Below are 14,749 nucleotides of genomic sequence, written 5' to 3'. Positions count from 1 at the left end.
TGCGTCCCAAGCTGTTGGCTGGCATTTAGAAAGTATCTTCTTGCTTTCTGCTTCCTCGTCTGTCCAACCTATGTTGGCTGATGAGATGGCCGTTTCCATAGGTGTTATGGTCTAGATAAAGAGCCTGGACTATTGTTCAGATGCTGAGAGTCAAGAACTTGCACTGTCCCGACTGCCTGCAGGATTCGGGCAACACTAACAGCTAATAAGCTTGATGCCTCCCATCTTTACCACCCAGGGCTCTTATTACCACTGCGGCAGTGGTAATCGTCAGCGGGCAGACAATGCTGTTCCTATCTGTTCTCATTAATGGGGAAAATGAAGCTGAGAAAAGGTAAACAACTTGAATGACATCACAGGGCCAGAAACAGGACTCCAATCTTCTAATAATTTACTAAAGTTCTGTATCTTATTGGCTTCCACTTAATATTTATTTTGGACCTCTGAACCTAATGTTAAGCTTTGAAATATGTGTCTATTTTTTTTTGTTTTCACGATAAAAGGTGGTTTGCTTCATGCTGCCTCTTAATCCCATATCCTTACAAAAAAACAAATACACATACATATATGCATGCATATACAGAGTGTTCATAGGTGGGATATAACATGAATTTTTTTACTAAAGTATTTTCATTAAAACTGAGCCATTATTTCAATATTATAAGGCTCGCAAACAAATAAAAATAGAACTGCTATATGACTCAACTACACAACTCCTAGGCAGGCATATATCCAAAGGACTCTGTCCTACTACGGAAATATTTACACATCCAATGTTTACTGTTGCTCTAGTCACAATAGCAAGGATTATAAATGGGATCAGCCTAGATGTCTATCAAAAAATGAATGGATAATAAAAATGTAGTACATGTACACAGTGGGATTTTATCCACCCACTAACTAAATTTAAATTATGAGACTTGCAGGAAAATGGATGGAACTGGAAAACACTATATTAACCAGGGTAACCCAGGCTAAGAAAGGCAAATGTTACATGTTCTCCCTGTATATGGGTCTTAGCTTTGGGACTGTTATATATGTACATCTAGGAGGAAGTAAGTGGACAAAGCCAGGAACTAGAAGTTGCCCAAGAGGTAGGTGTGTGTGTGTGTGTGTGTGTGTGTGTGTGTGTGTGTGTGTGTGTGTGAAGCATTGAGGGAGAGAGGTGGGGAGGGTAATGGGACCTATGTGATATGAAAGTAGAAGCTGGATAACTGGAGTCGGGGAGGGTACCTGGTTGGGAAAATGGGAGTGAAAGGGAGAACCAATCACACCTAGCCAAGCATGAAAATGATATGAGAACACCTGTTATTTCATAAGCTACTGGAAACAAATGAGCAAATAGGAATTTCACATAAAGACCTAGATTTCTGGGGTTTCAGTCTTCTCGGAAAACTCAGAACATCTGTCAACATTAGGCCCAGGCAAGAGTCAGCCAGGGCAAAGAGGTAGCTGTCCCTACAGGCCAGGGAACTCGCTAGCTCTCAGGGGACCACAGCTCCCCACTGGCTCCTGGGCATAGAGAGTAGTGACCATTTGTCATGGTGCTGCTGTTTTTCTTTGTGTGTGACAGCAGGTTTCTGTATTTACCTCTCTTCTGAAGTGAGAGAGAGAGCAGACACAGAGGGGTTGTGATTGTCCTGGCCCACGCCACTCAGTCCCCAGATTTCATCTAAGGCATTGTTGGCTCCAGGACACTGCTATTTCACACATCACTTGCAATGTAGTATGTGTTCTAATCTGAGATGTTTAACTGCCAAAGTAAATGTGTGTTTCTGAACGACAGGAGTCATGCTACCTGTCTGACTTCCACAAGGATCAGAACCAGGGACCTTGCTTTAAATACACATTTCCAGTCTGTCTTGGGCCATGTAGGAACACCATTCGTTTGAAGACCTCTTCTTCAGTTCACTTACTTTGAGCTACACGCTTATCAGCAGCTGCTTTTCCTTTCTTTGTAACAGCCATAGCTGGGGCTTAAAATTTCATTCGAAATCAGCCCAGGCTCCATACACCACCTTCTCCCTGCCAGCCTTGAACTCAGCTTCACAGGCCTTTCTCAGTCGGCATTCACAACTGCCAGTCAGACTTACCTAATCAATGGATGCTATTCCTTCTCCCAGACCTGCCTAGTAGAGTGCTGAGACACACGATAGGCCTCAGACCAGTGAGCAGAAGAGGCCTGGAGTGGATCTCAGCCTCCCAGTTCCAAGGGGTGATAGTTAAAATATTTAATAACTGGAAGATCAGGGGATCCACTCATCTGTGTAGGTGGCAACTATGCAAGAGCAGGATTTGGAGGATCCCCAGTGTTCCAGCTGGTAACTCTTTGGTGCTGCCTTGTGGGAAGGTGGGGGGGGGGCGCTAACGGAAGAGGGCATGTAGTAGAATATTTGAAGGTGTGTTACTTGTATGTATTTCATGTTGCATTTGTTTAACTCTGTGAAGCTGTGTTACTGTGTCTGTCTAAAACACCTGACTGATCTAATAAAGCACTGACCAATAGCAAGGAAGAAGAAAGGATGGGCAGGGCTGGCAGGCAGAGAGAATATATAGAGAGAAAGCCAGGAGGAGAGGGCTAGGAGCCAGAGAAGAAGGACTCCAGGGCCCAGCCACCCAGCTACACAGCGAGCCACAGAGTAAGAGTTAAGATGTACAGAAGTTAGAGAACAGGGAAAGCCCAGAGGCAAAGGTAGTTGGAATAAGTTAAGGAAAGCTGGCAACAAACTAAGCCAAGCTAAGGCCGGGCATTGATAATTAAGAATAAGCCTCCATGTGTGATTTATTTGGGAGCTGGGTGGTGGGCCCCACAAAGGACCAGAGGCCAACCAACAACAAAAACTGGCTTACCAACTTGGACTCAAATATCCATCTAGAGCCTGAGAAAGCTGAACAAAAAAGGGACAGGGCTCCTTTAAGAGTTTCTGCAGGACAGTTTCTGCAGGTCAGTGAGCCACTGAGCCTCAGCTAGTTTGTTAAATAGAAACAAAAATCTAAGTAAAAAACTCCTGCTGCAGTGCAAGCAGTGGCATTCTAGAGCTCTAGGAAGGCTGAATGCGGTTTCCAGTCAGACAAACCTTCATGCGTGGCTTTCATGGCGGAGCCATGGGAGAGCTGCGAAAACATGGAGAAACCAAGTGTAGGTTAGCACTTTAAAAGTTTGCTTTATGTGGTCAAAAAAAGGCCAGAGATATTCAGTAAAGGAGGTCTAGGTGGAAAAAAACCCCTCTAAACAGGTTAGTGTGTTTAATAATGTGTGTAGGCTTAAGAAGGAAAGAAAAAGGGATAGACAGTCAGAAATAAATTAATTGTTCAAAGATGGTCTTTAAAAAGAGTAAAAGTAATATCAAAGAAAAAAATCCGCCGGGCGGTGGTGGTGCACGCCTGTAATCCCAGCACTCGGGAGGCAGAGGCAGGCGGATCTCTGTGAGTTCGAAGCCAGCATGGTCTACAGAGCGAGGTCCAGGACAGGCTCCAAAAAGCTACAGAGAAACCCTGTCTCAGAAAACAAAAAAGAAAGAAAGAAAAGAAAAAAAGCCATGTAAGATGGGAAATACACAGGCAGTTTGGATCCTGCCTGTTATTGTGTTGATTTTGAATTTTTTGACTGTTGAGAAGCAAAAGAGAGCTGCTAAGACAGCTGAGATTGTGAACTAGACAGCTAAACTGAACCAATCTCAATATTTTAGAAATGCCTACTTGAAAAACTTGAAAAAAGAAGTAAAAAAAATATATATTTGTCAAATGGAAATCTAAACTGCTTTGGAGTTTTGTTCCCCCAGGAGATGAGAGGCTGTGGGTTCCTTCAGGGTTAATATGGATCAGGCTTGATCAGGGGAGACCTCCTGAGACTTGACAGGTGATATCTATCAGTAATGGTTACTGCTGGTCTTCCCAGGACTTGGTCATTATCTCAGATTTTCTCTCTGGGACCCTAACGACACTTTGTCCACAGGCAGCAGGAAGAAGCAGTTTGGAGAAAACTACACCCACATTACCAAGAGTTGGGGGGTATGGGTGGCTTTTGGTTATTTGATGGGTTATGGATGTTTGTTATCATTTAGGGGAATATAGTATATTGATACAAATTTGAAGTTATTTTTGTTACTCTGTATATATGTTTCTACACTTGTTTAAAGAATTTTTGTATATTGAAAAAAATTTAAGGCTATTTTTGTTATAACATATTATATGTATGTTTCTACTCTTGTTTAAGATATTGTACCTATGCAGTTTATTTAAAAATGTAAAGTTCTAGTTTTTGAAAGCTGTTATTTTAAACTATATACAGTAGCCAAGAAACATAGGTCAGTAGTCAGTCATTTATAACAATCAAATTTGTAGATATGTTGGGTATGTTTTCCAGATCCCATAGAGATATATTTTAGATAGGTGGTCTTCAAATACTTCAAAGACCTGTAGAATATGGCATTTAAAATGTTTTGTTAACTTAAAGTTTTTCATGACAATGAGACACATCTGTTCCTGGCAGCAGCCATTTACTTCGGAGAAGATGATGGGCATTGAAGAAACTCCTTATGGAGTTTGCTTTTGTTGTGGCAAGGTTGGCCACTGGGCAAAGAAATTGTTCTTGCCTTTGACTGCTGACAATGTGCTTTGCAGACTGGACATGGAGGACACAAAGGAAAAAGACTATTGAACTTTGCCCAAACAAGGCAGAACAGTCCTTCAAAATTCCTGCTTCACAGAAGAGTCTGCAAGATATTCAGCAGGACACACAGGAAAGTGATTGAACATTGCCACAAGGCAGGACAGTCCAAAATTCCTGCTTCATAGGAGAGTCTGCCAGATACTCTAGACCTGTAGGCTGAAGATGGATGCCCCAATGTTGCAGAGAAACTTTGGGTGACTTTCCAGTCTCTGTTGTTAGATAATATTATTTCCTTCCGGGTCTTTGATGGAGTTGAAGACTAAATAGTTATAGTTGCAGTTTTTCTTAGTTATGATAGAAAGTAAGCTAGGTGTAAAACTTTGGATTCACTAGGACAGGATGATAATGCTTTATTTTCCCTGACTATGCCAACTACAAAGGGACAGAATGTAGTGAATACAATCCTTACTTGGTAATTGTTATTGTATATAGTCTTACTATGTTTAAGTTAAAACCCTTTCATTTTTATTTAAACAAAAAAGGGGAAATGTAGTAGAATATTTGAAGGTGTATTACTTTTATTCATGTTGCATTTGTTTAACTCTGTGAAGCTGTGTTACTGTGCCTGTCTAAAACACCTGACTGATCTAATAAAGAACTGACTAATAACAAGGCATGAGAAAGGATAGGTGGGGCTGACACAAAGAGAAAATACCTAGATGGAGAAATCCAGGAGGAGAGGGCTAGGAGCCAGAGAAGGAGAAGGACTCCAGGGCCCAGCCACCCAGCTACACAGCAAGCCACAGAGTAAGAGTAAGATTTACAGAAGTTAGAGAACATGGACAGCCCAGAGGCAGAAGATAGTTGGAATAAGTTAAGGAAAGCTGACAAGAAATAAGCCAAGTGAAGACCGGGCATTGATAATTAAGAATAAGCCTCCGTGTGTGATTTCCTGGGGAGCTGGGTGGCAGGGCCCCCAAAAGACCAAAGACCAACCAACAAAAACAAGGGCAGGTATCCTCAGGGCAATGGCTCTTAGGAAATAATCATCATGATTGTGTCAGAGTATATGAGCTTAAAAACAAAACAAAAAACTGACCCAGATAAAGATAGGTCATTGGGAAATACCACAGAAAAACACAAAACACTGAGGCTAAGTAAAAATGAAACAAACTGTGATTAAATCCACAATAATTCCAGGAACTAAAGTAATAATTTAAAATATTTACATAAGCTTAAGTTCAGGCCCAGGTAGTTCCAGTGGTGAATTCTACCAAGCCATAAAAAAGGAAGCAAAATTAGACTTACAAACTGTGGAGCATTTTGAAAAAAACAAATGAAGCCAGATAGACACATGATGCACAGCAAATCAATATCTTTCTGTAAGTGTATACTGAACGTCAGGTGTAGCAACATAAAGGACCATATACTGTGGCCCAAAAGGTTTATTAAGAGAACAGAAAGTTGGGTTAACATATGATGCCAGGCAGTGGTTGTGGTGCACACCTTGAATCCCAGCACTTGGGAGGCAGAGGCAGGCAGATCTCTGTGAGTTCGAGGCCAGCCTGGTCTACAGAGTGAGTTCTAGGATACCTAGGGCTACACAGAGAAACCCTGTCTCAAAAACAAAAATGAGATATGTACTATATTCACAGAGAAGAAAACCACTTCATTGTGATAGATGCAGGGAAAATAGTTTTTTTCTTTCTTTTTTTTTTTTTTTTTAAAGTGTGTGGGAGCCAGGTGGTAGTAGTGGCGGTGGTGGTGCACACCTTTAATCCCAGCACTCTGGAGGCAGAGGCAGGTGAATCTCTGTGAGTTTGTGGCCAGCCTGGTCTACAAAGTGAGTTCCAGGACAGGCTCCAAAAGCTTCACAGAGAAACCTTGTCTCGAAAAAAAAAAAAAAAAAAAGTGTGTGGGAATATGTGTGTTGAGTATGTATGTGTGTGTGTAGTAGATGTGTAAGTATGTGTTTGTGTGAATACATGTGTATGTGCATATGGAGGGCAGAGATTGATGCTCAGTGTCTTCCTGAATCTCTTTCCACCTTTTTTTTTTTTTTTTTAATTTATTTTTTAGTTTTTGATTTTGTTTCAAGACAGGGTTTCTCTGTAGCTTTGGAGGCTGTCCTGGAACTCGCTTTGTAGACCAGGCTGGCCTCAAACTCACAGAGATTCATTCACCTGCCTCTGCCTCCCGAGAGCTGGGATTACAGGTGTGCGCCACCACCACCCGGTTCCACCTTAGTTTTTGAGACAGGATCTCTCCTGGACTTCAAACCAATTGACCAGTGATTGACGGATCCATTTGTGTCCCCTTGCCCAGCTCTGGGAATCTATACAGGGAGCTACCATGGGCAGCCTTTTACATGTGTGCTGGGGATCCAAACTCAAGTCCGTATGCTTGCATGGGAAGCACTTTGCTAACAGAGTCAGTCTCTTTGAGTACCTCCTTACCCCCAGGTCCAGTCACGCCTCAACAATCCTCCTGCCTGTATCTCCCATGTACTGAGAACATGGGCATCTGCCATCGCACCCGACAAGCTAATGTGGCAACTGATTGCTTTCCTCTTATGACAGGAAACAAGGATGTTTTCTCTCAACACTTGTCTTTAAGATTGTATTCCAATCAGAGTAACCAGGCAAGACAATTAAAAGCATGCTGATTGGAAAGGAAGAAGCAAATTTATTATGGAATGATCCCATATGTAGAAGCCTAGGAATCCAGGGACAAGGAAGAATAAAACTCCTACAAGCCCTGCTAAACACGCTCACTAAGTCCAGAGGATACAACAAAAATAACCTACATTCCTTCCCTCTCCCATCATTTCTATTCCTACTTTTTATTAGTTACATATTTGTTTGTTAAAACAGCATGTCCTTACACAGCCCTGGCTGGCCTGGAACAAAACCCTGTCCAGCAGGCTGGCCTTGAACTTGTATTGATCCTCACATCTGGCTCCCAAGTGCTGGATTACAGGTATGCACCACCACGCCAGCCACTGACATGTTTCTTTCTCCTGTCCTCCATCTTCGATGGTGTGTGCAGCTCTGTGTGCTCCTGGAGGTCAGAGGTCAGCCTCAGGTGTCACTCCTCAGAGTTACCCACATTGTTTTTCATTGTTGTTTGTCTTGAGCCATGATCTCTCACTAGGACCTGAACTGTGCCTCAGACTCCTGAGTGCTAGGACTACGGGTACTGCCCCAGAATGCCTGGCTTCAAAAATTATATTTATATATGCTGACAATATATAACCTGAAAATGAAATTAAGGAAACCTATTAACAATAGAAAAAAAAAAAAAACAAAACACCTTCTGAATAAATGTAATGAAATCAGAATATCACAGTTTGAATCTGAAAGGATTCCCATGGGTTCATATTTGAATGTTAGGTCCCCAGGCTGTGGAACTATTTTGAAGACTGAGTTTTTAGACGGTGTGGTGTGGTGTGGGTGGAGAAAGTAGGCCAGCAAGGGGTGGGGCCTTAAGACTATAACCACTGTGGATTCTAGCCTGTTTTCTCTGCTTCTGGTCTGCTGCTCTATGGAGAGTCCCTTCATGTTCCTGTTTCCTCTGCTGCAATGGGCTAAAACCATGAACCCAATGGGCAAACCCCTTTGGTCTTTTAAGTTGTCTCCGTCAGGCTTTTAGTTATTGCTATGTGGAAGTAACTAATACAAGACATGCACCGAAAATGAAGGGAATTACAGAAAGTTTAACTATAATGAAGAAACACTCCATAGTCATGGATGAGAGGTTTCACAATGTCTGCACACTGATCTGTAGGTTTGAAACAATTCCTATCAAAATATTAATTTTTTCTCTGCAGAAACTGAAATTTTTGTACTTAAATTCATATGGAAATGTAAGAAACTCCAATTAAATCAAACAATCCTTAAAAAAGGAGAAAACGGGGTAATTCATACTTGTAATTTTAAGTTACTATTAATATAAAAACTATAAAAAGTCAGCCAGGTGCCAGGCACGGTGGCACTCGCCTTTAATCCCAGCACTCGGGAAGCAGAGGTAGGTGGATCTCTGTGAATTTGAGGCCAGCCTGGTCTACAGAATGAGTTCGGTGGGACAGACAGGGCTGTTACACAGAGAAACCCTATCTCGAAAACAAAACAAAAGTCAGCTAGGTATGGTAGCACAAACCTGTAATAGCAAAACTTGGGAAGCTAAGTCAGGAGGACCATGAGTTTATGCTCAGCCTGGACCACATAGTAAAAAAAAAACCTGTTCCAAGCGCACACCTTTAATCCCAGCACTCTGGAGTCAGAGCCAGGCGGATCTTTGTGAGTTCGAGGCCAGCCTGGTCTACAGAACGAGATCCAGGAAAGGCGCAAAGCTGCACAGAGAAACCCTGTTTTGAAAAACAACAAAAAAATCCAAAATAAAACAAGAGGTCCTAACAAAGCCACAGTAATCAAAAACTGCTGAAGAAGTAAAATGTCGGTTCTGCGTTCTCAAGCTTGGTGACCAGCATGATGACTGCGGAAAAAGATGCCCTAGATCCTCGACATTTTGCTGGGGAGGTAGACAGTATGTCCTCATCAGGTAAACAATGGTAATTATGTCAGATGGCTATGTGAGTCAGCTTTTGATTGTCATAATCACTATGTAAGCTGCAGATATATCAAAACAGCTTTTGAGGAAGGCACCAACAGGCCAAACTGGATGGGGACAAACCCATGAGGCCTCAATACTACACAAAGAACTACAGGCAACTGAGGAATGCTGGAGGCGGGAGAGGAAGAGCATATCAATCAATTGGCAGTCCAGGGCCAGTCAGCCCTGAAAATATACAGACATTATATAGACTCAACAGGTTATATTTAGGAATATATATGTGAATACATATACAACATTTTCATATATGCATGCAATAACAATGAAAAAAAGGCCACGCATATGAAGGAAAACAATAAGGGGTATATGGGAGACTTTTGAGGGAGGAGAAATGTTCTGATTAAAATACAATCTCAAAAAGGAAGAACAAAAAGTCTAAAAAAAAAGAACTTGTACAACTTGCAAAAGTTTAGTTTGTCAAACATAGCTCAGTTGAAGCTGGGATAAAATAGAGCAAAATGGCATGGTACTGGGGTAAGGACGAGAAAAGAAATTAACCCTGACATACACAGTAACTCCTTTTTTTTTCCTGTGTTTTCCAGTATCAGCCATCAAACCCAGGGACTGATGCATTCCCCCACCGCCTAAAGGTGCCAAGATACTTCAAAGGCAGAAAGAACAATCTTTTCAATAAATGATATTAGAACCAGAGAGGCGAATGCAAAGGTGACTTTACACCATCCATAAAAAAGTGAACTCCAAGCAGAGCAGAGACCTAAACCTCAGGGCTAAAACTGCAAAACTCTGACCAAGCACCAGAGTAAAGCATTATGAGTTGGGATTCCCTGGATACAACTCCAAAATACAAGTGAGAGAAGGGAAGATGAATTGTGGTTTTATTTTATTTGTCACCCCAATAAAGCTTATTGGAGATCAGAGGAAAAAGCAGCCACTATATTAAACATAGAGATCAGGCAGTGGTAGCACATGCCTTTAATCCTAGCATTTGGGAGGCAGAGATCCACCAGGATCTCTGTGAGTTCAAGGCCACACTGGGAACAGAGTTCAAGGCATGGTGGCATATACCTTTAATCCCAGTGCTAGTTAACCATAGAGGTCTGGAGGTCCACACAGACAGATAGGAAGCAATAGAGCTGGGCAGAAAGAGGAAGTGATGTAGTTGGACGGAGAGAGGAAGTAAGATGGCAGGGCACAGAAAGGTATATAGGCGTGAGAAAACAGGAAGTAGCTTTCTCTGGAGGCTAAGGAGTTGGTAAGGTGAGGTTGGCTATGGCTTCTTCTATTCCTCTGATCTCTCAGTTTTCATCCCAATATCTGGCTCTGGGTTTTTTATTAATAAGACCGTTTAGCAATTCATCTTACAATGAGTTAACTGGACTTCATCAATACTGAAATCTTGATGCTTCAAAGTTAAATGCTAAATTTAAAAGACAACCTAAAGGATGAGGGAATATGTCAAGAATATTTACAATTCAATGACAACCCAATTGAAAATTAGGCCAAATATTTGAATAGACATTTTTTTTTTCAACAAGGAAAATATATAGATAGCTAAGACGAACAGATGGTTAGTATCATTAGTCATTATCAAAATCACAAGGAGCTACTGATTCACACTCACCAAATTTTGACAATAACAATAAACCTAAACATAAGAAGTGGTGGCAAGGATGTGGAGAAACTGGAACGCTCACACGCTCCTGGTGAGAATGTGAAGTGGTACAGTTGCCTTGGAAAACAGCTGCGTTACTGCCTCCGAAAGTTAGAGTGACTATGTGACTCACGCATCTACTTGTAGGTAAATACGAAGCAGCTGAAGAGGCATAGCCATGCAAAAACTTATACATGTCTTCCTAGAAGTGTTAGTTATAATACTGAAAGTATTCCAAATGTCTGTCAACTCCCAAATGGAGAAACAGAATGTGTCAAGTGTGGCATCACCATATCACAGAGAAGCTTGATTAACAAGATGACCCATTGGACCCTGAAGTTCACAGATTACATTATAGATGAAATTTCCTATTTTTTACATCAACCCCCTTCTCTGGGATAGAGCCATCAGCACATTGCTTGTGGAATGTGATATGTCTCTTTGTTCTTAGAAACCTAAATGGTACATTCAGTAAAAATATCATCTATATGTTTTAAGGCAAGATCCAGACAGTAGAAACACTACCATAGTAATTAGACCCTACTAAGGAACTGAACCCAGGGCTTCATGCATGCTAGGCAAGCACTTGACCATTGAGTAGCATTTCTAGTCCTTAAAATTCCATTTAGTTTAAAAGTCAAATGCATTGCATAAGTATCCTTCCAGTATTTTTCTTGATTTTGTACATAAGGAATGCCCAAAATCCTCCGGGGAAAAGCTGGAGGAAGCCAGGACTGAGGTGGCCATGAATACAGTAACAAATTAACTCCTTCAAGGCACACTGACTTGGTTTAAAGATGGAGTAGGTGGGTGGGAATGCCCATTCCATGGAGATAAAGGCTTCAGACATCAAAGAATGAAGGCAAACTCTGAGAAAGACTGGAATGTATAAGCAAGCTTTTCACTGTCACAAGTGGCACAAGTCACTTTTATTTTGTCACATTTCTTTTGCTTCTCCAACTTCCTGAGGGCTGTACTATTTAAGGGACTTAAGTGATTAACTCTTGGTGATAAGGGAACCTTGTCTCACAGCCTATTTCTAAATCTAGAGGTTCCCCTTCTTCCCTTTCTGTTTGGAGTCACTGACAGGTCAGCTTACTATAGAGACACCTTTACTCTAGGGCTGTCAGGCCACAAGAGTGAGTCATAGAAGCAGCATGGGTGCCCATCAAAGAACCAACCAATGAAGAAAAGGTATATGCATACAACAGTTTTATTCCGTAGAAAGAAGGAAGTGACGTCATCTGCAGGAAAAAAAAAAAAACGGATGGAACTGAAGAGCGTGTTAAGAGAAATGAGCCAGTCTCACAAAGGCAAATATGGCAGGTTTCCTCTCTTGTGTAGAAACTAGGAGGCCAAGGGGCCTGAAAACAAACAGGGAACATAGACATATGGAAGGAGAAGAGGAGATGGAGGAGGATATAAAATAAAAGCGATGAGAATGATCAAAGCATATTACTTGCCTCTATGGAGATACAAGGGGACACCTTGTTTTAAACATTTTCTTTTCTAACTAAAAAAAAAAAAGGAACTGCTGATGGACATCTTAGGATCATGTGAGCTTCAGAATCTCTGTGTAAGTTTCTGCACAAGGGTGAAGATAATGTCCTGAAACACTCGGCTCTTTTGCAGGAGATGGTCCTTGATTCTCTTTGCTTTCTCAGTGCTGAGCAGAGGTTCTGGGGTATCACAGCCTCTCAATGAGCATGTGGAGAACTGAGTTTTGTCCCAGACATAGTTCAAGTGACACTTCCTATAGTGGCTTTACACAGTGGGATAGACATTCCTTTAGATCAGTTAAGTTTAGATTATGAAAGACACATTCAAAGAAAGAATAAATCCAGGGAGAATAAAAATTACCTTTACCATTCAAATTATGCCGCAACTACTACACCTGACAATACACACCCATAGTACCAAGTTAAAATTGCTCGATGTCTTTCAAAGGCCACAAGGAAATGTATCAGGATTTATGTAAACCAACAAGGGTAGAGAAAGACACCTAAGCAAAATGTCTCAAGAGACTTGGCAGCAGATCTGTATGCCAATTTATTACTGAGCTCTGGCCTGTGCCCTGGTGCAATCTTAAGCCACAATGTCAGTTTTCATACTGAAAACCTACAACCGAACTCCTTACTTCTAGTTACTGGCTCTTCATGTGACTTTCTGTTCTTTTTTTTAAAAACAACAACAACAACAACAAAGCATTGGCCAGGTGGCAGTGGTGGCACACGCCTTTAATCCCAGCACTCGGGAGGCAGAGCCAGGCAGATCTCCGTGAGTTCGAGGCCTGCCTGGTCTACAGAGTGAGTTCTAGGACAGCCAGGGAAACCTTGTCTCAAAAACAAAACAAAACAAAAATGAGCTACGTACTATAGTCATAGAGAAGAAAACCACTTCATTGTGATAGATGCAGGGAAAATAGTTTTTTTCTTTCTTTTTTTTTTTAAAAAAGTGTGTGGGAGCCAGGTGGTGCTAGTACATGCCTTTAATCCCAGTACTCGGAAGGCAGAGGCAGATGAATCCTTGTGAGTTCGAGGCCAGCCTGATCTACAAAGTGAGATCCAGGACAGGCACCAAAAACATTATTATCATTTTAACCGAGGTTCTCAATGAACCCTCTGCTGCAGTCAGAGGCATCTCTGCCAAGGATGCAGCACTCCTGTGGGATGATGCTACTTCCTTTGAAAATTCAAAAATAGGTAGCAGTGCTTTGAAGTTCTCCCTGAAGCTCCTGATGCTCCTAGCATCTGCCATGGTCACCTGCACATTGAAAATATGTAGACTCTTTCATTGAAAATCTCTGAGCCCCATTTGCCCAGAACCTTAGTATGATCTTCTGGAATTTTATTGTTTTATGTCCTTATAGGCGAAATAAAGCGCAACAATGTAAGAAACATTCTAATATATTAATATATATTCTAATATAATATATTCTAATATATTCCTGAACTTTATATCTTAATATTAATTAAATATCTTTTGTTGAAAATATAAATGCCAGATTTCTTTTTGGAGAGAATTCATCTGCTTGCTGATGCTGATGTTGCATATACCAAAATTATGTTTGGCTTGGTCCTAGGCAAAGCCATCTCTCAATTTCCTACTTTACAATATTTGTCCGATTTAAGTTCAAAGTCAACTGTGATTTTTCTTCTCTAAATAGATGGTTTGTGTATTACGTCTGTTATAATACACAGACACAAATACCCATTTGATTTAAAAACTACAATAGAAAATGTCTAAATCCACATTAAAGCACATGGAGGCAAAAATAATCTACAGTTAATCTTGTTTACCTTGCAAAACTCCACGGATAACCTGGGGGTCGTGTTTCCAACTTCATTCTAAAGAGAGAACTCTGAAAACTCCTCCTGCCCGTCAGATGGCAGCAGGGTTTTTTCCTCTGGTTTTCCTTCCACGTTCCCTTAAAACTAGCCAAACAACAAAAGAACAACAACCTGGAAAGTTTCTTTAACTCTCGTCCCTCGAACTTTGTCGTAAAATCCTTCGTCAGTTTACTCAGCCCAACGGAGAGAAACTCCGTTTCCCTTTCACGGTTCTCTTGATCAGCGGCGTTGCCCGTTTGGCCCCCTCTGGATCAGCTCGATGACCATCAACAAGTCTGAATCCAGGGGTTTCATCCTAATGAGAACAGCCTTCTTTCATAAAGCAACCTAGTACTTCACAAAACTCCAGGCCAAGGAATGAAGGATAGAGCCTTCACCAATCGGGAGTGGAGAAAAGAATTTTGTCAAACTATGTAACCCAATCCTCGGGAGCCAGAGGTGGGAATTTTAGGTAGGGGGCCGGCTTACCCTTGGAATTTTCTTAAAGTGGTATCGCTGACTTGTGGAAGTTAAAAGTTGCCACAGGTTGTAAAAAACATCCAT

The 14,749-nt window shown here is 41.4% G+C and overlaps 1 protein-coding gene across 3 annotated transcripts in view; it reads right to left on the bottom strand.

Moving 5' to 3' along the window:
- Ttc23 (tetratricopeptide repeat domain 23) overlaps positions 1-14,544 on the bottom strand; it is a 99,480-nt gene extending 84,936 nt beyond the window's left edge. For 2 of the 3 annotated variants that reach the window (XM_036169592.1, XM_036169608.1), the window contains exon 1: positions 14,156-14,544. The gene's annotated coding sequence lies outside the window, so the exon portion shown is untranslated. The remainder of the gene's footprint in view (positions 1-14,155) is intronic. The other variant, XM_036169600.1, reaches the window with a different exon arrangement.
- Positions 14,545-14,749: the final 205 nt, after the last annotated feature.

The sequence above is a fragment of the Onychomys torridus genome, chromosome 1, assembly GCF_903995425.1.
Source record: "Onychomys torridus chromosome 1, mOncTor1.1, whole genome shotgun sequence".
NCBI lineage: Eukaryota > Metazoa > Chordata > Mammalia > Rodentia > Cricetidae > Onychomys > Onychomys torridus.
The sequence above is the reverse complement of the archived record's forward strand: the minus strand, read 5'-3'. Positions and strand labels throughout refer to the sequence as shown.